The sequence below is a fragment of the Pelmatolapia mariae genome, linkage group LG22 (assembly GCF_036321145.2).
Source record: "Pelmatolapia mariae isolate MD_Pm_ZW linkage group LG22, Pm_UMD_F_2, whole genome shotgun sequence".
NCBI lineage: Eukaryota > Metazoa > Chordata > Actinopteri > Cichliformes > Cichlidae > Pelmatolapia > Pelmatolapia mariae.
This window is the reverse complement of record NC_086245.2, coordinates 22,655,600-22,678,050: the sequence shown is the minus strand read 5'-3', so window position 1 is coordinate 22,678,050 and position 22,451 is coordinate 22,655,600.

Here is a 22,451-nt window from a genome sequence, read left to right as displayed (position 1 = left end):
GGAAGGTAGGTAAGAAGGGAAGGAGAGAGTGACCCAGAAATAAAAGACTTTTAAAGGGTGTTCTACCAGGCAAATCAGGCAAAGATATATATTTAAGTACATTTAAGCTGGCTGTCATTTGTTATAAACCCTGCTATGCACCACGTACAGAATGTAAATAACAATGTTGAGTTAAGGGGGGTTTTTTTATATGAGAAACTGTGTCACACCATAGAGATTTGCTCCACACTGTAACCTCACTTACTAGTTTAACCCTATTGATCAGGGCTGCAAGCTCTATTGGTTTCCAGTAACTGATGCAGCAAGTCTCCTCTGGACTCTTCGATTCACTTGCTGAGCTCATCGCCAAGGGCATCCATCTATGACTATTGACACAGTGAGCTTCCTCTTCAGAGATGTTCCATCAGCCAGGACTGGGTAAGACTCCCACAACAAGTCACATTCTCCTGGGAAGCACTGAAACCATATGTAGTGACATATCAGTGATCGATACATTACTGGCTAATAAGTGGGGGTTTTTTTTGGTGAGATAAGGTCAGCTAATAATTGTGCCCGATAATGGAGAACATGCGACAGAGAAGGAAGGTTACTCGACCCAAATTCTGAGTGAGTTTGTTTATTTTTTTTATTTTAGCATCTCTTCTTCTCAAAGCCAGTGAAGTATAACTTCCATACATTGGTTGTTTTGAAAAGAATCTGATTTGACTAGTGCTCACATACACAGACACAGTGGAAAGGAGAAACAAGCAGAGAGTGAAATGGGTTACAGTAAGTCCCATTTAAGTCAAGTAAAAAATGGTCTACTCTTATAAAATGCCTTTTAACATTAGAGGTCGTACAAAGTTGTACGTTAGTGTGCACTTCTCATTTGTCAAGTCACTGTTTTGCCTACAATCTTTAAAGAAGATGAGCTACAATCAAATTTGTACTGGTCGAGCCTAACAGGAGATTTATACCTCTGCGTTAAATCTACGCCCTAAGTGCGTCGTTACCACAAACCCTTCAGAAACCCTACAACATAATCTATGCTGTAACCTGACGTGCACCTCCATGGAAATAACTACGCATTGCATTGACGTGGCCTAACTTCCTCCTATACATTTCTGGTTACTTTTTCCACAGCAGAATAACAATCAGCGGCTCGATATAAGAACTCACAGATGCTCCTCCAGATGTTCTACAGGGAGATTACCGAAACTATCAGAATGAATGTGTGGGAATGTGCAAAGACGTGGAAAAACTTCAGGGACAAATATGTTTTTCTGCTAAAAACAGAAAAAAAAGAAAAATTATCACAACAAAGAGCTGGAACCCTGAAGGGAAAAAAGCACCAGCCTTTAGTTTATTTCTATAATGGTTTAGCACAGTGTTTAAAACACCAGGATATAACCACAGGTTAATTAACCCATAAACCACAATTCACAGGGATGAATCCTGGCAACGGCACTGGTCTCTTGTGTAAGTTATGTCATGGGCTCTGCAAAGGTTTTGTTTTATACATAATTTACATATTTAGAATCCCCAAATAGCCTAACTCTAAGAGGCGGTGTACCCCATTTCTCACCGTATGGCAGCCCCCCACCACCCTGAATTGGATAATCAGAAGAAAATGGATTGATGAATGGATGTTTTATTTCTTAAGTTTGAGCATGTCAAAGAGCAACCAACCCCTCTAACTGCAGTGCCTTTAAAGGAGCATGCCTTGACATATCAGTAACAGAGGGTAGATTAGAATGCAAACAATTTTTGAGACTAAACAGGTAAACATGAAATCATTTGGACAAGGCCAGAAAATTGGTCGAGAAAAACTCCACATGGTTAAACAAAGAGCTGCCTTATTTCACAGTTCACTATATCATCACAGGAGAACGGATAGAGCAGTTTTGTACTTTTAAGGATTTCAGGAGGAGAAGAAGCTCAGTCATGTGAAATAACAACGTCCCATTTAATCACGAGCTTACATTTATAGCACCAAACTATATTTGGAAAGTGTCAACTTCAATTATATGTTGGATAAGGTGAAGCTAAGAGAAGTTCAGGTTGATGTGTACTTTTATTTAAAACATGGCGAATGAAGTCTGGAGGCTTGCTGCATGCTCCGGTGCCAGGTGATGATTACTTTTGCAAAGAACAAGGTGATTAGCATACATCTTTAGAACACCTGGGTAGCAAATGAAATATCTCGAACAGCTGTGGAATCATATACATTAACATTCACACATACCAGTACATAAACCACCGCTCAGAACAGCGCCTGAGATACTCACCATCTGCTGCGCAATCCATGCGTCAAATTGACTATATTTATGACACCTACCGTCTACAACTGCCCTGAAAAAAGAAAAAAAAAGTAATTTCTGCAGCAAGCATTGGCTCATTGGTCTTTTCACCAACCTGACACGAATGTCACTGGATGCTATGAATGTCACAAGCGTTGTCAGAGGAAGATGACAGTTCCATCAACACTTGTCACAAGTGAGCTCAGATTGCCATCATCACTTTAAAGAAAGCTTAGTTTTTATTTCGCAAAGTTTGATGACAAACTGAACTAGGGGCCATATTGCAATCGGCTTACGCCAGCCGGCATGCCGATGAACTCTCGGACCACGCCCGGCGTTCAAACCCTGCATTGGTTCTGATAGCACAGGCACACTTGTAGAGCTCCATGGTTGCTTCTTGCACATTTATGACATCATGTTGACAAAATCTGTTTGAAGGATTGACTGACATATTTCGCTCCAAAGTACTCTTTGTGCTAATTCTTGCTACAGTTGGTGTCTCCAGAAACAAACTGTCATGACTCACAGGTTGAACATAGGCCATGCTGTCCTGGTTGGTAACGGCTTATTGAGCATTATTAGGCTTTCATCACATGCTCAGTGTAAATTCTGTTGTTGCTATGCACTCTTTTTAATTTTGTTACCTCAAAGAGGAACAGGTGGGCTTCTGCCTTCTTAACTAGGGATGGGTATCATTTAGGTTTTATCCGATACCGGTGCCAAACCGGTACTTTTGAAACGGTGCCGGTGCTTAAACGGTGCTCAAACCAGTGCTTAAAGAATGGAGAACACAAAATTGGTCCAAAAACCTCTCATGTTTAGCTGTTTTTTTTTGTAAAAAGATAACAATGTTAGCCTTTTCTGCAGCTATAGGGCATATATGGTATCACTCTTGGCTGGAAGCAGTGCTTAAACAATGGAAAAAACACAAACTTTGTCCAAAAACCTCTCATGTTTAACTGTTTTCCACTTTTTCTTTGGTCATTTTAGCCTTTTTGGCCAGGGTGAAGGGAGTATCTGCCGTCAAAGAAGACAGCCACATGTAACTACGACGGTGTTTGCTAGTTCACCTTACATGCATTAATGTAATAACGTGGTTAGCGTACTCAACGTAAATTACACACGAACAACATGAAGCTACTCACGCAGAGAAGAACGGCTGCTGCTGCCATCATCATCCGTCATCATTTCTGCTACACTGGCAGGGCTAGGGGCCAGGACTCTACTCTTCGAGTTTTTGGGGGATGTTGCTAACTCCGGGTCCGATAACAGGCACCACACCCGCAGTAGATGTGCATGGTATGAGGTCTCGCAGCAAGCTATCAAACACGGCGCATTTCTCGGCTTTTAAAAAAACGCTATGCGTCGCCAGGTGTTTCATCGGATTTGAGGTGTTACCTCCTTTGACAGTATCACAGTATCACCTTAAAGCACTTGTTGCAGGCTGCTGAGTTTGCATCTTTTGCTGTGAAGTACAGCCAGACTTTTGACCGCTTCGTCTTGGGCATTTTTAATCTGTAGCTCTGCTCTAAAAGAACGTACGTACCTGGACCCGCCTACTATCCTCGGAAACATAAAATGATTGGCTAGAATTGGCTCAGGAAAAAAAAGCACCGAAATAAAGCACCGAAATGTGCGCTGCTTTTCGGTCTGGTTACTACCGTTTATGTTAGAACCCGGTACCCATCCCTATTCTTAACTATTGGTCACTATGACTGTGATTCTTCCTTTTTTTTAAATTCCCAATTTCATACACTGCCACCCCCCACACATCCCAGCACTACATATTTGACAAAGTGATAATTAGACTGATTTGAAGCAAGAGAGTCACAATCATGTCTAGTCAGATGTCTGTATTAACTTGAGAATATATTAAAAAAAAGAATGTCAACACCTCGTCATGGCCCTGTGAAGACAGTGGGGAGTCTTTCTACTATCCAGAGAACTTGTGAAAAGTAAATTGAAATACACTCATTACCCAGTTACCCAACGTGGAAATGGAATGATATCAAAGCAATGGAAAAGTCTTCCTCACTGAGCAGACACGGATATAGTAGCACATCCTTCATTTATTGTCTCTGCCCCAAAAAATGCAGATAACATCCACAAAAAGCTGCAAACATGCCATTATTTTTTCAACTGACATGAATTTCAGGGAAGGAAGTAATATTTTTTTTTTTACCTGCGGACCGATTTTCAGAGTTGAATTGTTAATAGAGCTAAAGCTAGATTATTGACGAGTTCACTGAACACTATATTTCCCTGTATTAGTGGCAAATGCTACGGTCAGAGATCCACTGTCCTGTAAAAAAATATATGGATGGTGGTGTAAATGATACCTGCGCCGTACTGCCTGAGGAAATGTCAAAACAGTTATGGATATTAAGAATGAGCAGTGATAGAGATTGGGCTAAATGTCAGATAATCAACCTGCAAGTTAGATTTTTACATCACAGCTGCATCTGTGATACAAAAAGGTGTTGATATCCGTTTAAAATATCACCGACATAATTGTGCAACCATGACACTCAGTGTGAAGGATGGGTTAAATTCTCGGTAATATTTGTCTAATATTCAGACAGACAAGTGAATTCAAAGGTACACTGACAGCATGATCACTGCAACGCACTTTAAAGAAAACAGTGCTCATTTTGGGAACTTTTTTTTTTAAATGACACAGTTTTCAACACGTCATACATTATTTTCAGGCACTAGCTGCAGTCCTTCACAGGCTTAATCGCCATGTGTTGATTTTCCCTTTAACCTTCTAAGACCCGAACTCTTCCACGGCATGCATTTTTAATTTCTCTTTGATATTTGGGCTGATTGGGACCTGATGAACGTAAAAACAAACAATTACCAGATTTTTTTTTTACCTAATTTTTGTTTTTAAGAAAAATAAGAGCCACATATGAGGATATTCGTTTAAAATTTTGATAGAACAGTAGCAGTAAAATGTCCTCGTAAGTGGATATCAGGCCCTTGTAGAGCAAAATTGAGTATTTTGGTCTAAATAACCCAAAATGTGATGTCCACATATGTGGATGCCAGGTCCTAGGAGGTTAATATAGCTGCACACATTAAAAATGGCTACAATGACTTAACAGTCTCGCACTATCATTTAGCAGCTTTTGGGAGATTTTTGTTGTATTCACCAACCTTCCTCAGGAGATCAACATACCCCAATTGAGACGATAGTGATACAATTAAAAGCTAGAGAGCAACGACTAAATAGACCTTGAATTAAGAGCGTTCCCTCAACTGATGTTTCCAAGTTCAAGAGTGGCCTTTTCATCTCAACATGAGAGGCGTATCATGGTTTAATGAAAGCTTCAGTCAGATGTCTGAAAGCACACGGGTTATGTGATCTTTTTCAGCAAAGGGAAGTTAGAACCAACAGCAACACAAGTACTTACTGGCAGGAGCAACGCAGTCAATAATTTTAAAGAAATAACTACTTGAAGACCATTTTTCATATTTGAAAATGATTCAGTGTATCTGTCAGTACTCACAAACATGTTCTTTTCCTGGTTTGAAATTTCAGCTAATAGGATTTCTGAGCATGACTGGGGTAGTACTTCCAACATGAAATCAGTCTTGTTTAAATCAGGCCCAAAGTCCACAGTTAAAGAGAAATTGATACTGTTTTTAGAAACATGGTAGATAGTTACCATTTAAAAAAAACAACTTCTCAACAAACCTGATTGAGGTGCAGGTTAGTTTAAAAAAAAACAAAGAAAGAAAAAGAAAAAAATGAGCGCTTTACACTCTGTTACTTACTGCAATACTTGTTTAATTTTAACATTTCAGTGTGACGAACCAATGAGTACGAGAAGCATCTCAACACATCTATCAGTGGACGACAGAGATTAGTCTAAGTGTTATATTACCTTGCATTTACTATCTGTATCTGTATAGTATCATTAAGCAGCTTTAACAAGATACAGACAATAACCCAATGCAATACAACATGTAATCTTGAGTAGTATTCAGGGGCACACTCACTCTGTGCCCAAACAAGTCACTACCAGATGAGCTTGCAGTGTCTCTCAGCTTCTCAGTCAATTCCACTCCTTGCTCACCTCCAGTTTCAACACTAAGGGCCAGATTTACTAAACGGGGCGAAATAGCAGTGCGGGTAGGTGATTTACATAAGTTGCATTCTTGTCTAAACAAAGGGGCAGTCAGTTCATTTTTATGTCAAGTATTACAATATTACATGTTTTTTTGCTGTGTTAAATATCGTAGTGCCGCAAATTGGTTTGTGTTCTTAATTATGTCCTGTCTTCCTTCTCACACCCCAACTGGTTGCGGCAGATGGCCGCCCCTCCATGAGCCTGGTTCTGCTAGAAGTTTCTTCCTGTTAAAAGGGTGTTTTTCGTTCCCACTGACGCCAAAGTGCTTGCTCATAGAGGGCTTTATGATTGTTCGGTTTTTCACTGTATGCATTATTGTAGGGTCTACCTTACATTATAAAGCGCCTTGAAGTGTATTTTGATGCTGTATAAATAAAATTGAATTGAACTGAATTAATTCTAACATTCTTCTCCCTATATTTACACTTTGAAAAAGGAACTCTGAGAAATACATATGCAAAGCAACTTGATATCATGGCAAAATGTAAAGTGGACACGCCGGTCCGCCGTGTCCATTTCACACTTTACCTCTCCAAAATCTGAAATGTACTTACAAGCAGAAGTTGCCATAAGTTGCAGTAATGGCAGAGGAAGAAGATTTATTTCATGCTAACATGAAAATAATCACAGGAAAGCATTTAAAAAGACATTATTAACAAATTTGCATGTAATCTAGCTTAATCGTTTCTGACGATTATAGACCCTGTAATGCAGTCAGTATGTTTTTTGCTCACTTCTGCATCGGTGTCCATTTTACATTTGGTGAGACAAAGCTTGAAGTGGACACGATGGGCCGGCATGTCTACTACATGTTTTGGCATGATACTGAGACAGTCAGTCGCAAGTTCCCAACTCTTGTTACTGCGCTCTAGTGCTCTACTGCAAATTTTTGGTTTTGATCTGATACAATGTAAATACAATCTGCCAAATTCTGAAAACCTTTTAATGATCACTACACAACATTACTTTTACTTTCCATAAAAATCAGTAACCTTTAAGCTTTTCATGTGGCTGTCTCTAAAGCACTTTGGGTCAACTTATGTTGCTTAAATGTGCTATATAAATATAAAATATTTCATAGTCAACAGAAAAGTTTATTACACACAGACATAATATATTCATAGTTCATGTTTGAAGTATTTTTCAGTTCCAGTAAAGTAGTTTAGTTAACACAGTTCAGTGGGCTGACTGTATTCCAGCGTCTGGATATAGTCTGGAGGTAATCAGTCTGCTAAAGTAACAGCTATGGCGACCAATAACACTTTAACATTAAATAATGCTGAATAACTGACATGAGTCATGGCTGAAACATTACTTTTGTCACTGTATAAGCTAGCTTGTTATTCTTTACCTCTCTAAAAGGACTGTGAAAGTGAGCTCTTTCTCTGTGCTGGGGGTCTGGGTCTGCTTGAGGATCTCTTTGTTTCTCTTGCTTCTCTTTCCAGGACAAAGCTATCTTTTCTGTGGTCTTTCATGACTTTATGTAAGGGAATGTTGCCAAAGTAGAGAACTTCCTTCCAACACTCATCATTGTTTGCACTGTTTTGTGAAGAACCTCTAACGTGCCGCTGAGTCACATGACAGAGGCCATCTAAGCACAACAGAACAGGAAAGAGGTGGCGGAATAAAGTGTGCCCGCATAAGAGGAGGAGTGTTTGCACATGACAAACAAACTAAAGCATCGATGCTGTCACGCTAGTCTCAATCCAATACCAGCACCAGCTTTGGCATTGATGCTATCAAAATTTGTATCGATCTGCCCAGCCCTGCTCCGCTTTCTTTCTAAGCACTTTGGCAACAGTGGGAAAGAAAAACTCCCTTTTCACAGAAAGAAACCTCTGACAGAACCACGCTCGAGTTCAATTTAACTGTCTGTAAACTCAAAACCTGGTGAGTTTGTTACAATAACAGTTTATATTTTAGGCTCATTTCACCTAAAATATAAACTCTATCTGCATGCTCATATCAGGCAAATGCACGAAAACAGCATTTCTGTGCTAAATGTGCTAAACGTAGCTTAATTGCTTCTATGAAAAAAAAGACAAAAGTACTGGTATTCACATCTGCATGATATCAGGGAAACGTGGTGATGTGCTACTCGCTAATGATTGATGAAGAAAGTGGGATGGTGCCTTAGCAGTCAAAACTCCCCCATCACTAACTAACTAAATAAATAAACACAATACATAAAAAGGCACTTGTTTTTGATCACTGATGTAATGTATTCGCTCGTATTCACATGCTTAAGTGCCATGTCTTTCCGGCTCTGCATGACTAACATTTTTCTGAGAAGAGCTTGCGTTTATTACCATATTAGTCTACATTATGATGAAAGAGTGTGTGTATGTGCATATGGCAAAATGTGCGAGTCTTCCTTGCTACAGACCGCCTGCTGCAATCTCATCGTAATACAGGAAATGCATGCTGCCTCACACACCTAATAAAGCTCTCTCTCATAAGCGCGCACACACAGGCATCTGCCCAAGCACCTGTAGAGGTTTTAAAGCTTTGCCAGCTGCACAGCACACAGTTCCAACGCTTGTCATAATCAGCAATGCCTCTACACGCGGACACGTTTAAAGATGATCTACCGCTTGTGTGTGTGTGTGTGCGTATGTGAGACCATTTTCATTAAGGACAGGTATATACTCATGCTGTGGAAAATCTTGTTCATTATATAGCTATCTTTTCAGATATAGCGTCATTTTTTTTACAACTAGGGATTGAGTCTTGCCTCCTTTAAAGAAGCGAAGAGTAAACACTTATCTAAGAAGCTTTGGCGAGCATAAAAATATGAAGTTATTCCCATAAGTCTTCTTTGAAAGGGAGTCTATCCATTTGCTTTACTCGTGCGCTTGCACCCCTTTGCTCTTGCTCTGTTATCACAAAGAGGCACACACACAGTGGGGGACCCTGCTCGTATTCTCTATCTGCCGCTGCCACTTCTTTGCCCACCCAACAGCTCACTATCTGCACTTCTTTATTATTCCTTGTTCTGTCCTCCACTCATTTCTGGCCAGAAACTTTTCTCATCTGTCTGAGCTCCTCCTCCTATTCTTCCACTTGTCACCTCTCGGTGTGTGCCTCGTCTTTGCCTCTCAGTTTGGTGTTCTGTCTATCCAATGATTTACTTTTTTTTGTTTATAGCTCTTGCATTCCTGTTATCCCTGTTTTTTGTTTTTTCTTGATGGAGTCATTCTCCATTCTTCTTCCTTGCAGAAAAATCTTATTCAGCACTCAAAGGTTGGAACATTTTCTATTACAGAATGTTCAAGACGCAATGTCTGCCTGGACAGAATAAGAAATTCACATTACTTTATTTGTTCAAATTAGTGAGAATCATGGGGAATTAAAGATAGTACCATCATTTTTGTAAGAACATTGGATGGATTTTCCTTTTTTTCATTCCCCCAACTGAGAATTAATTTTTGAGATTAACTTCAACAATTTTCTCCCTAGTAATCTAGCTCACAGTGGAAGTTTCTGGAAAAAAAAAAAAACTTCTACCCATGTTCTCTTATCATCTTTGGGCACAAGACAAAAAAGTACAACTCTGAGAGGTTAAAAAAATCATGTTTAAATGCTGAAACCTCAAATATGAGATTTAAAGGAAGCAAAGCAAAAAATGAACACTTATAGATCATTTACAACAGGACAGGCTGGGCATAGGATTAGTTCAGGTAAGTTATTTAAAGGCAAGCTGGTTCTTTGTTATAAATGACATCAGTGATGCCTAACCCTCTGTTGAGTGCTGGGGTGTTGCTGCCATTATCCCTGCCCCTGGCTCTCCAGGTATGCATATGGAGAAGCAGGAGGAACGAAAGAGAAATTAAAATAACACCAAATATAAATGACTGCAGATGTATACAACAATCTTATGAATATAGAAGTCCTGCTGACTGAAGAGTCAGTGGGACTCTGCTAAAAAAAAGTAAAAAAAAAAACAAAACTGCTGGGTGGCCTTTCTCTTGGAATTTTTCTGTCAGTTCTGAAAAGAGCAAAATTTTTAACTCCAATGTAAAATGCAAGCATTTTTGGCAGTTAGAGTCTAATGAGAAGTGACATCATTGAGCAGAATCACAGATGAAGGAGACTGACTGGACCCCCTGCCCCGGAGTCTTGGTGCTGGTAGTGGTGTAGCACTATAAGCAGATGCCCTGATGAATCTGGACGATGTAGCAATTGAGAAGAGGAGGGACGGATACACGATAGATGGCCTGAAAGGCAGGGTAACATATCACAATGTATTTAAAGAACAAGGACTTGTGGCCTTTTGGGCTCAGAGAAACAGGCAGAGAGCTCACTGTGTTCACTGAGTAGTGCACTGAAATTCTGAATCAGGTGAATGTGAGCGGAAAAATGGAAGAAAGAAGAGTCCAAATCACCTAGAGGAATAGGATGTCAAAGAAAGCATCATCTTCTTTTAACTTCTGTTAAAAAAAGGTATGTACTTACTTTACAATAGATAGGATGAGATTCCAAATGTCCATTTCTTCCAGCATGGCATTGACACGAGGAGGATGGGGTGTGTTAGAGCAAACAGTGGAGCAAACTTTTGTGAAAATAATCACCCTGAGCGAGTGGACAGCACAGTCATGTGTTTACCATCGCCTACTTTACTTCTGACAAATGCACTCTTTTTGCCTCTGGGGCATTATCAGTCATCTGTGATCTCAACCACACTCTCTATACCTCCATAAGGGATGTAGCTAGTGACTGTGCTGTCTAGCAAAGCCAGCTTCCAGCAGTGGGAGGGACCTTATAACTGAAGGAGAGAGCTAGCCAAAAGCACTGGCCCGGGACCAGAGCAGTGATCCTGGGCGGCCCGTGCCCAGATTAGCCACTCCTCTGAGTGGCACTGGAGCTCCCCTGTTCCCTGGGCTCTAGCTGGAAGAGAGGAGATTAGAGTGAGAGGGAGTAGCAGATTGAGACACTGGAGATTCCAAGGCCCGTTTTTAGACTGCCTGTGAAATTGGATAACAGATTACTCTCAAATGTCCTCCTAACACTTTATATTAAGTAGAACTAATAACATTAATCTAATAAATTGCCACATACTTCAGTGGTGCTTTGAAGGCAGTGTAGGAAACTGGCTATGCTGTACTTAATGTCCCCAGTATGGTTGTGGTTGATTGTAGCTTGTAACTTGCTTAGGCTGTTGATGATGTTTTATCGTGTACTTTTTTGGGGTTAGTGGCTATTTTTTTGTTCCAATCTGATCTGTATTTTAGACACTAACAATAACAATAATAAGATGAACATATGTGTAATGTTTTATTTTTGTTCTTTTTCTTGGTTTTTTTCAGTGTCAAACACATGAATTTATAAGTTTAATTTAGCTCGTTGCTTTGACTTTCTGGCCCCAAAACCACTATGAACCCCTTTTCAAGAGCAACAAGCAGCTGTTTTGCAACAAATCTTCAAAAAAGACTCAAAGGACCTCAGTGAACTCCATGTGCAGAGAAGCCATTTAGCTAGGATATTAGGAAACTAGCTGGCACACTTAAAATCCTTGAATTTTCGGCGCCTTATGTATGAATTCTGATTATGCTTAGTGACCTCAAACCGATTTTATGTGGTACACAGCGCTCAAAAAAATGTTTTAGTACTACTTTGGTAAGCTATGAAGCCGCACCGCTTGATGGACTGCTGGAGCATTACAGCTAACGTAGTCAGGAGCCTCGCAGAGTAATCTGGGTCCAAAACTCTGTCCGCTTCGGGTCCCAAAGTCAAACGAACACTGCGGCATAACTGAGAGTTAAAAGCTGTCTAAATTCTTTCATCTTTAATAAAATGATGAGTGTTGCTGCTTTACCAGGTCTAACAATGAAGTTTAACATCCAGGCATCCATGTAAAGATAATTTATTAAATTTACCGAAGTTAGAAGTTAGCAGGAAGTTAGCTCGCTGGCTTCCACCTAAACATGATATGCCATGTTCTGACTGAGCGATTTCCAAGAAAATTAAAACGTACAGTTGTTCTATCACTTCCAACATAAATGAAGACAGAAAACTAAACAGCAGTGACTTTTGTAGGGTTACTGAAGTTGGACTAGCTGGTATATAATGACGTGCTACGTGATCGCTAGTGACATAGCTATGTTAGCATAACATAAACACAGTGAAGCTGGAAAATGAATGATAACTTTTTTCCACCAGATAAAAGTTCCCGATGGTTAGGGACAAATGCAATCGCATGACAGGATGCTGTAAATGGACCATACTTCAGTCAGGAGAACAACTGAGGTAATCCACAATACGAGGTTAGTCAGTAATATACTGCAACAACATGGGAATAGAGCATCTGCAAGAGAACTCAACATTAATGAATTAATGGTACGCAAGTGGAGGAAACAAGAAGAATGAGTTGAGTAAAGTTTGACTTATCTGACTGTTTTGTTTCGCTTAATGCGCCCTATAATCCGGTGTGCCTTATGTATGAAAACAGACACGTTCATCGACAGTGCGCCTTATAATCCGGTGCGCCTTATGAAAAATACAGTAAGTGAATGCTAATGAAATTAGTCTTTCCTTCTTTTTTCTTTATGTTACAGACATGACCACACACAGGGTGGGAGGACACACCAAGGAGAGACTAAGACAGACAGGACATCAAAGGAAACAAAATCAAACAAGAACTAAGAATAAGAAACATAAGTAACAAAACTGAATATTAGCATATTGATAGCCTGCAAGAAATGAACAAAAGGTTTATGCAAACTCAAAAACCTGAGTCTAGGAAACCTGGTACCTCAGGTTTAAAATATTGAGATTTTTTATTTTTTAAAAAAAATCAAAGATCATAAACTCAGCAGGAAAGTATTTTTTTACAACAAAACGTATTGCCCCCTGGTGGCCATTTAAGGGACTTCTGTGTTTGCTTCACCAACTTTTATACAGTTTGTTTGTGCAGTTTTATTTTGAAGGCAAAAGTCTCTGTTCCTGGTCCCCAGCTCAGATACTGGTAACATAGTAGTTTTACTGGTTTTCAAGTTATTTTTTTCTTTATTTCATTTTATCATTTTCTAATTTTGTGTAAATAATGAGATACAAGTTGCATCAGGCCAAAAAATGTGAAAGCCTGACACCCAGCAGCACTGGCAACCGCTCGCACTGTCAATCTCATGTCAGCGTCAAAACACATGGTTGCATTGCACATCTCACCTTCCACAGGATACACAGCATCTCATTCACACTCTCTTCCCTTCCACAAAGGGCTGATAAGAGGTGTCAGAAAAAAGAAAGAAAAAAAAAACGCCTCCTCGTTTCCTATGAAAAATAATCAAATACACACACACAAAAAAAATCACACTGGATTCTACTCAGGCGTACATGTGCACACATATCGTAGATCTGTTTACAAAAAAAAGTCACCGACTCCAGGAGGTCCACAGGCCAAATCAATACAAATTCTTTAGCGAGGTGAATCAATAGAAAGAAGTAAAGGTTAACCTGCTTCAGACTGCATGGCATCATTCACTACACCTCTACTGCTTTACACCTTTGCCTCATTTAGTATCCACAGATCTCTGTATATGCAAATCAGTTCCCACCTCCCTCAAAAGATGCCTTCTACTTTAGCTGCAAGCTTTATTGCCCCTCAAAAAATTCCTGCTACATGGAGGAAGACACAGTGCCGGTCCACACTGCCAAAGTGTGTGTTTAAGCAGAAGCGGAAAACCCAGTGCTTAATAAATCACTACAACTGGGATACAGAGAGGAAGAACCAGCGAGTCAGGAGAGACAAAAAATAAAAAAGGTGATGGGAAAAACCACAGTGCCTGCAGCACATTAAACAACACCTGGGTGCAGCATTTAGGCAAAATTGTCATCGTACTTAAAGTAACTTAACATTACTTGGGTTGACACCCTGTTATCTTCACTTCACCTATCTCTCTTGTGCTCTGTGTGTGTGTCTGTTTAACTGTGACACACACCAAGCAAATCAGTGGAACAGCAGAACACACACATACATGCACAGTAAAAAAAAAGGACAGAGGAGAACAAGAAAACAGAAGGAGAGATTACATGTTGTGCTGAAATAAAACAAAGCACACATAGGAAATATGACCTGACTTGGGATGGGATTTCTTCCTTAAGTTTGTTACACAGGAAGCACTGTTATTAGTGAGCTCCAATTCCATAGCAAAAAATGCTCAGACATCATTGTGACTGCTCCTACTGCTCATGACATTCATTATACCGCCACCCATCTAAATCATTGAATTCAGGTGTTCCAATCACTTCCATGGCCACAGGTGTATAAAGTCAAGCACCTAGGCATGGAGACTGCTTCTACAAACACTTATGAAAGAATGGGTCACTCTCAGTGAATTCCAGCAGGGTACAGTGATAGTGCAATGACTGTGGTGATGAAATGTCCTCACTACTAAGTATTCCACAGTCAACTGTAACGTAGAAGTGATTGGGAGCGACAGTAATCAGCCACAATGTGGTGATTTTATGTGGTTAGTGTGCAGAGGTCACCAACTGTCTACATACAAACACTACAGACCTCCAATCTTCATGTGGCCTTCAGATTAGCTCAAGAACAGAGAGCTTCATAGAATGTGTTTCCATGGCCAAGCGGCTGCATCCAAGCCTTATATCACCGAGCACAATACAAAGTATCCAATGCAGTGGCGTAAAGCACGTCGCCACAGGACTTTAGGGCGGTGGAGACTCTGTTCTCTGGAGTGGGGAATCACAGGTCTCTGTCTGATAATTCGATGGATGAGTCTGGATTTGGCATTTGCCATGAAGACGACACTTGTGTAACCGCATTGTGCCAAGTGTAAAGTTTGTTGGAGGGGAGGGGCTTATGGTGTGGAGTTTTTTTTTCAGGATTTGGCTCGGTGTTTTAGTTCCAGGGAATAAATTCTTAATCCTTCACCATGCCAAGACATTTTGGACAATTTCATGCTCCCAGCTTTGTGGGAACAGTTTGTTTAAGGTCACGTCCTTGTGCAGCAGTGCACAAACCAAGATCCATAAAGACATTGATGACCAAGTTTGGTATGGAAGAACTTGACTGGCCTGCACAGAGTCCTGACCTCTACCTGATAGAACACCTTTGGGATGAATTAGCGCAGAAACTGTAAGCCAGGCTTTCTCGTCAGTGTCTGACCTCACAAATGTGCTTCTGGAAGAGTGGTTAAAAATTATGAGTGAAGAATCGACCACATGCCACACCCAAAAAATGCCCCAAAAATTCCCATAAACACACTCCTAAACCTCACGGAAAACCTTGAAGCTGTTATAGCCTCAAAGGGTGGGTTGACATCATATTAAATCCTATGGATTAAGAATGGGATGCCACTCAAGTTCATAGCTAGGAGTGTACCTCCTAGCTCACTAATATATATAAAAATTAATATGTTAACAAGGGTTAAACCTCGATTCTTGATGTTTTTCTTTGTAGCAGGATTAACATTCTTATTTCAAAACTTAGCATGTGCTCTCACAGCTTTGTAGCTTTAATGATGATGTTGGTAATATGGTAATATGAAGGGTAGCATGATGGTGACACTGTTGCCTTAAAGCAACAGGATCCTGGGTTTGGATCTGATGGCTGGCTGGTACCTTTCTGTGTGGCAGTGGGCTCTCTCCAGCTTCTTCCCACAGTCCAAAGACATACATAGATTTGGGCTAATTAGCTATTTTAAATTGAACATAGGTGTGAATATGACAGGCTGGCGACCTGTCCAGAATGTACCCCGCCTTCCACCCTATACGACAGCTGGGATAGGCACCACACAGCCCCAGCGACTCTGAGGATTGATGGATGGTAATATGCATATATGCAGTCACCTGTAATAATAATAAGACAAAAAAGCTAAACTGAACTTGCTAATGAACTATCAAGCAGGGTTCCATTATTTCTGAACAACCCTCACAAGCTGTGACAAAAAAAAAATCTACTTTTAGCACAGTCATAAGAGGGCTGAGACAGTGATCGAAAAAGCCAGTCTGTGACACTCTCTTGCTTTTGAGCTGACTCAAGTGCTGCACTTCTAATAACTCAGCAAGACCCTTGACGTTCCCTTGGTATTTAAAAAGGATCTGAAAGGGGAACAGCTCAGTGTGCAGTTTTGATCCAGCAATTTGAGAGTAATTCCAGCTGTGATCCTACACAGTCGTATTAGTTATAATGTCTTCTTTTATCATTGTAATGTCGTCCTGCTCCACTCGGTGCCTTCATTGAGAGTGCTTGTGTTGATAACGAGTTAGGATGCATGCAAATACATACAATGCAAATCATGTCACCTTCTTGTTTGTCACAATTTAGCTCAGTAGCTTTTTTATGAAGACTTTCAGTAACAGTAAGAGGCAAATGAAGAGATTGTTATGAAACAGATAGAGAAGGTTTTAAATCCCTGTACACAGGGCAGGGAGAGAGGGCCATTTTGCTGGACCTGCTTCCAAAATTAAAATCATGGAGATCATCAAAACACAATCCTTTTATCACGGCTACTGGTGTTCAATACCTAAAAGTTATGCCTCTGGCTTATGTGTATGAACATAACGGACAGGCTTTTTTCTTCCTCTTCTTTTTTCTTTTTTTGGAGGTTAGGAAAGTTGAGAAAAGTTGAGAAAGTTGTCCTCGCATGACAGCCAGAGTTGTTGTCAACAAACTGGATTATGGGATGTTTCAGCATTAAGGATTCATCCTTTGTGTACGGTTCGGGTAAATCGAGTTTGACATCGTTTGGGTGGAATTGCAATGCGGTATTTCAAGCCAAACAAATTCTGCAAAAGCATTTGAATTTAAGTCTTAGAAGAAAAGACAGTGTTTTGAATGATGAATAGAATGACAGCGATCTGAGGTCCTGTCTGAGAGTTCAGGAACGCTTTGAAGTTTAGCTTCAAAGGAGCTGAGAATCGCTGCAGTCATGGTCAGACCAAAAAGTAATAATATTAAATCTGATGTAGAGTGAAAGCACAAAATGATGACCTGCTGTTATACACTTTTAAATGTACTTTTATATCGCTTTTTTTTTCTTTATCCACACAATGTAGATCTAATTTAAGGTGGACATTACTGTCAATTGTATCGAATAGCAGTGGGTTGAGTTAAAATTTAGACGGAAGCCTCGCATAGATTAGAACATGCAGAGAATCTTATGATAACAAATTACTGCTCACAGCTGGAGCTAAATAAGATGCTGATATTAATAACAGAAATGATATTAGCTGGGGTAATGTGCTTGAAAGACTGACTATAGGCTATACTTTAGGAAGCCATCTGTAGATCTGTGATCAAACACAGTTGTGCCGATCAGCTACAGCTACAGTCTCACTTTCCTTCACTGAGAGCGTCATAAGGTTTGCTGAAAACATGCAAGCATGAACATTAACTTGCCAAAGATACAGCGGTTTAATTGCCTCAGATGCTTCCGCTCTGTATCTTCAATCGTTAGGCTGGCATTGAATCAGTGAAAGACACAGAAAAATTAATAGACATTTCTCAAAGAAAAAAAAAATGTTTTGATCCATCTGATTATGTTTGGCTGTCACTCTGAAACGTCTTTAAATGTATGATTAAAATTCTTTCAAGCCACATTTCCATTCGCGTGGCTCGCATCTATTTAAATCGAAGAGAAAATAGATGAACCTTCGTAAACAACACCCTAACTTTAACCTTTTCAAAATTCTTAAAAGAACTCAACATGACATGGAAATGTGAATGATAAGTGGTGTGCTATTTACCTGAATACGCTATTCCGTAATATCAAGTTGATTGTCACTACTGAAAATACACAACACTCACTTGCAGGCTATGAATTGTCGGAAATACCTGCGATGCTTAAAAATGAACTCACTCAGACATTACACAGACCACTACAAGGCTAAACATGCTTTTAATTACCAAGAGATCTGCACACTTGCTCATTCTCTTTCTTAAATACAATTAAACTCGAGCTGAAGATGTCTGTGCTCATTTCGTTTGACCTCTGGCTTTGCCGAAAACAGACTCCGTTCAGATCCGAGGAGAAAATTAGCAAAGAGATAGCTTGTGCCATTGTTTGTGAGCTCCCTTTTAGAAGCCACGCTCCGCATACGTGATTCTTAGCTTAGCTTTTACTGATGCAACGGATTATTCTGAGAAGATTTCAGCTGCAAGGTTTATGCGGATAGCAGCCTTTAAAAAGATCTGTGACGCACTCCACAAAACCTTCCCTTGACTTTTAAACAGCCAATTATTTGAAAGTGAGTATGTGGATCTGCTTGTGTGGGAGAGTGAAAAAAGAAAAAGAAAGAGAGGTTCTGAATATGCGTGGAAAAGCAAAAGCGGCTCCAGCCATGCAATCACAGAAAATGACAGATGACATTTCAAACTCACTTTGTTCTATATAGCAGTCCTTGCTGTAAATTACCAAACCAATCACCCATGACTACTTCTTTCTTTCTCCTCTTTTTTTTTTTTTTTTTTTTTTTTTTTTTGCGGGAAACACATGCAGATGGAGGGACAAACCTTCTCTGCATGACCCATCCGTAAAATTGGTTACATATTTCAAGGGCAAATGACAAATGTGACCTTGGAATGCACTCAATGCATGCGAGGTGAAATTAAATCAATGGGTTGCAGACTAATGGAGCCAGCAAGAAGATTCCTGGAGAAGTAGCATTAATACAGCTGGCCTTTAGTTTGACACCTTTTATCTCCACTGGTGCTAGTCCTGGTTTATTTTGGGTAACACAGACATTTTAACCAGGCTTCCTATAGATTATATAATTAATGAATTGAATTATCTCAGTCCATGAGATGAAGAATAATAGGACTTTAATGCAAATTCTGCCCAATATTCGACCTCTACGTCAGGCGTGAGATGCCCAGAACCAAAAAAAAATTTTTTAAAAGCACTGGGCACGACAAACGCTTCTTTTATCCTATCTCTGCAGAAAGATGTCGAGATGACCCTCGAGTCGGGGGCATTACACCGAATTAATTCTACACCGGTGTAACATCACCTTCTGCACAGCGAAAGTGCGCAAATTCACTCGATTTCAACCAAATGAGGAGGAAAGAGACAGCTCATCAAATGATGATAAATTGCCCCAAATTCATATTCATTTGGAAAATGTGGTCTCATATGTTCATCTCATATGTCGCTTCTATCGGGTGGAACATTGACGTCAGGCCCTGGCTCCTCGTGTTGTGAAGGAGGGCAAACCATGACCGGACTGGTCCATCATGCAGTCCTCCATGACTCATTGTCAGCCAAGTATTTACTCTGTAATGGCCCAAATCTGACAAAGTGACCATCTGTACAATGCAAAATTATACTATAGTCCGTTATTAGGCTAAGAGCAGGAAAAGTAATTACTTCTTACTGCTCTGACTATTTAAAAGCAAAAGTAGAGACTGCGTCTAGAGGAGGAATTGTGTATAAAGACTAAGATCAGATCTCACAGTCTGTTTTTTGAGTTTTTTAATACAAGATAATTTTAGTTATAAGAGCTGAGGCCCTTGGACAGAAGCAAACGCTGTCTTTATTACACAAACTAGTGCAAAAACTCGACCTGATTATCACAGAGGACATGCCTGCGGTATTGAAGTGTCTAGTTATGAAATAATCACAATTATTCAAACATGAATACTTTGTGAGTTCTGCCATAGGCCTTAAAAATAAAGGGATTTAAGCAAGCTTTATTATCACTGCATTTTGCACACACAAAAAATCTAATATTTTTCTTCAAGCCAGCCTAATTCATGCAGAGTGGCTACATACCATAAGATAGAAAAGCTCTCACTGAAACTGATGAGCTCTGCGTGTGACTGTGTTGATGCAGATGTCAAAGCGAGAGTCATTCTTTGCCCCGTCCTTGATCTCTCCTACCGACTAGCAGATTGAGTCATCCCTTACGGCACATGGGCCACTATAAAATGGCAGGACATGGCGTCGGAGTCAATAATTAATGGATGTGTCCATTTGCTGGAAGAGTGATAAGATATTGTAATCCTTTTCATCTGCCCTGTTTTCTCTTTCTGTCGTTCTCGCTCCTGCTGCTTTTCTTTAAATCACAGCTATCTCTTTTGTTAGAAGCTGGAGGCTAAGAGGGAGGTGTGACTTGCTGTGCCTAAAAGCAACCAGCATCTGACAGTAAGACTCAATATTTAACACGCTGTCAGTCATCTGAAAGACAGATCACATCAAACCGAAATGGGAAGGGTAACAGAAAAAGAACTAAGAATTGAAAGCCGAGAGAAGCTGGCGAAAAAAGGGTGGAAAATTGTACAATCATATACTTGGAGCGTCCAAAAATTGATGTCAGTGCACTGATGTCTATAGTGCCTACTGAGCGTTCATATGACCATACAGTAGCGTAGCTGATGTATGCAAGAGACGGGGAGCTGCGATGAAGCCAGCCATAAAATTGATCTGAACACAGAGGCCTTAAGAGCCCTCACACACACCTCAGCTGCTCCTGCGCACACACACAAATGCAGTCAGAGGAACAAGAGGATGCCTTAGAAAATGAAAGGAGGACCTGAGGATATTAGCAAAGCAATGAGAGCTGACCTTCCATGCTCGGGAAAGCAATATCCAACCGACAGGATGTAAATCCACAGCCTGAGTAATAACTGCTGTTTAGCTTACATACAGAATCCTTTTTATTCATGCATCTGTTGTATGAGTAATTTGGCTGACGTTTACTGCAGCCTGCATGCAGACACTTTTTTTTTGGGGGGGGGGGTTAATGAAGACTAAATGTATATTTTTACTGATCATCAGTGTAAATGGGAGAGATGGTTGGTTGAACTCCAAAGACATAATTTCTAAGATGATACTATAAAGTCAAAACCCATTATTTCACAAACGTTTGCAAAGACAGACTGCATGGTTGTGTTTTTGACTTTATGCACCTGTAGCATTGCCACTAAATGTGGCCTAGTACATCTGCATATACACTTACCAGGCACTTTATTAAGTACGCTTTACTAGTACTGAGCTGGACTCCCTTTTGTCTTCAGAACTGGCCTAATTTTTCTCGGCCAGGTCCTGGGAACATTTCTCAGAGATGGTCCATATTGACATGATAGCATTACACAGATGCTACAGATTTGTCAGCTACTCATCCACAATGTGAATCTCCTGTTCCGCTCCTGTTCCGCTAAAACCACTGAGTTCTGATGACTATCAGAACTCAGTCCAGTCATCTAGTTTTGTAACATGCGTTATCTGGCACCAACCACTACGCTGCATTCAAAATCCCTTTTAATCACCTTTCTCCATCATTCCGATGCTCACTTTGAGGACTTTGGTCTTGGTTTCAATATTTATTTTGTTTTTCTTTTGCTCTCCTCTTTAAGTGTATAACCCCTGCCAGGATTAAAGATCTATATTTTAGATGCTACTCCCCTCTGTGTTTCTTTCAATGTGCTCTTTTAACATCTGTACTGAGCTCTCTTTGCCAGCATAGAAAACATTTACACATCTCAATAGATTACAGTTTTATATAGAGCACATGTATGCACTTTTTGTTCAATGTATCTTTGCCTTTGGAGACATTCTGCAAGATAGATACATAGATAGATTTCTCTCCCAAAATCAGCATTCTTCCCCTTTTGTAGTCCACCAGACAGGACACTAGTCCAAGCCTCCAATCCAGAATAACATAGCAAATTTGCAAAAATATATTATTAATTTCTTGTCAGAAATGGCAGCAACCATCTCTGACAAGTGCTTCTCACATTCGATTTTTTCTTTTTCATTTTCATTTTTCATTTCCTGCAGTGCACCTGAGATACAAATACTCACTCACTGCTCCCCCTCTGTGTTCCCAGCCCTCTTTCCAACCATCTAAGTGGCCACATTGACAGGTCAGCTACGCGCACACACACACACAATCAGTATATATGCACAGTCGCTCATGCAGAGATAGACTCAATATCGTACCCTGTCATGCCGTACTCTGAATATATTGGAAAACAGCAAAAGAAAATCACAAGAAGAGAAAATACGCTCTAAGATTGAAGCAGCAGCGCAAACTGGGATGATAATTTGGGAATTTAGATGTTTTGGTTTATGTT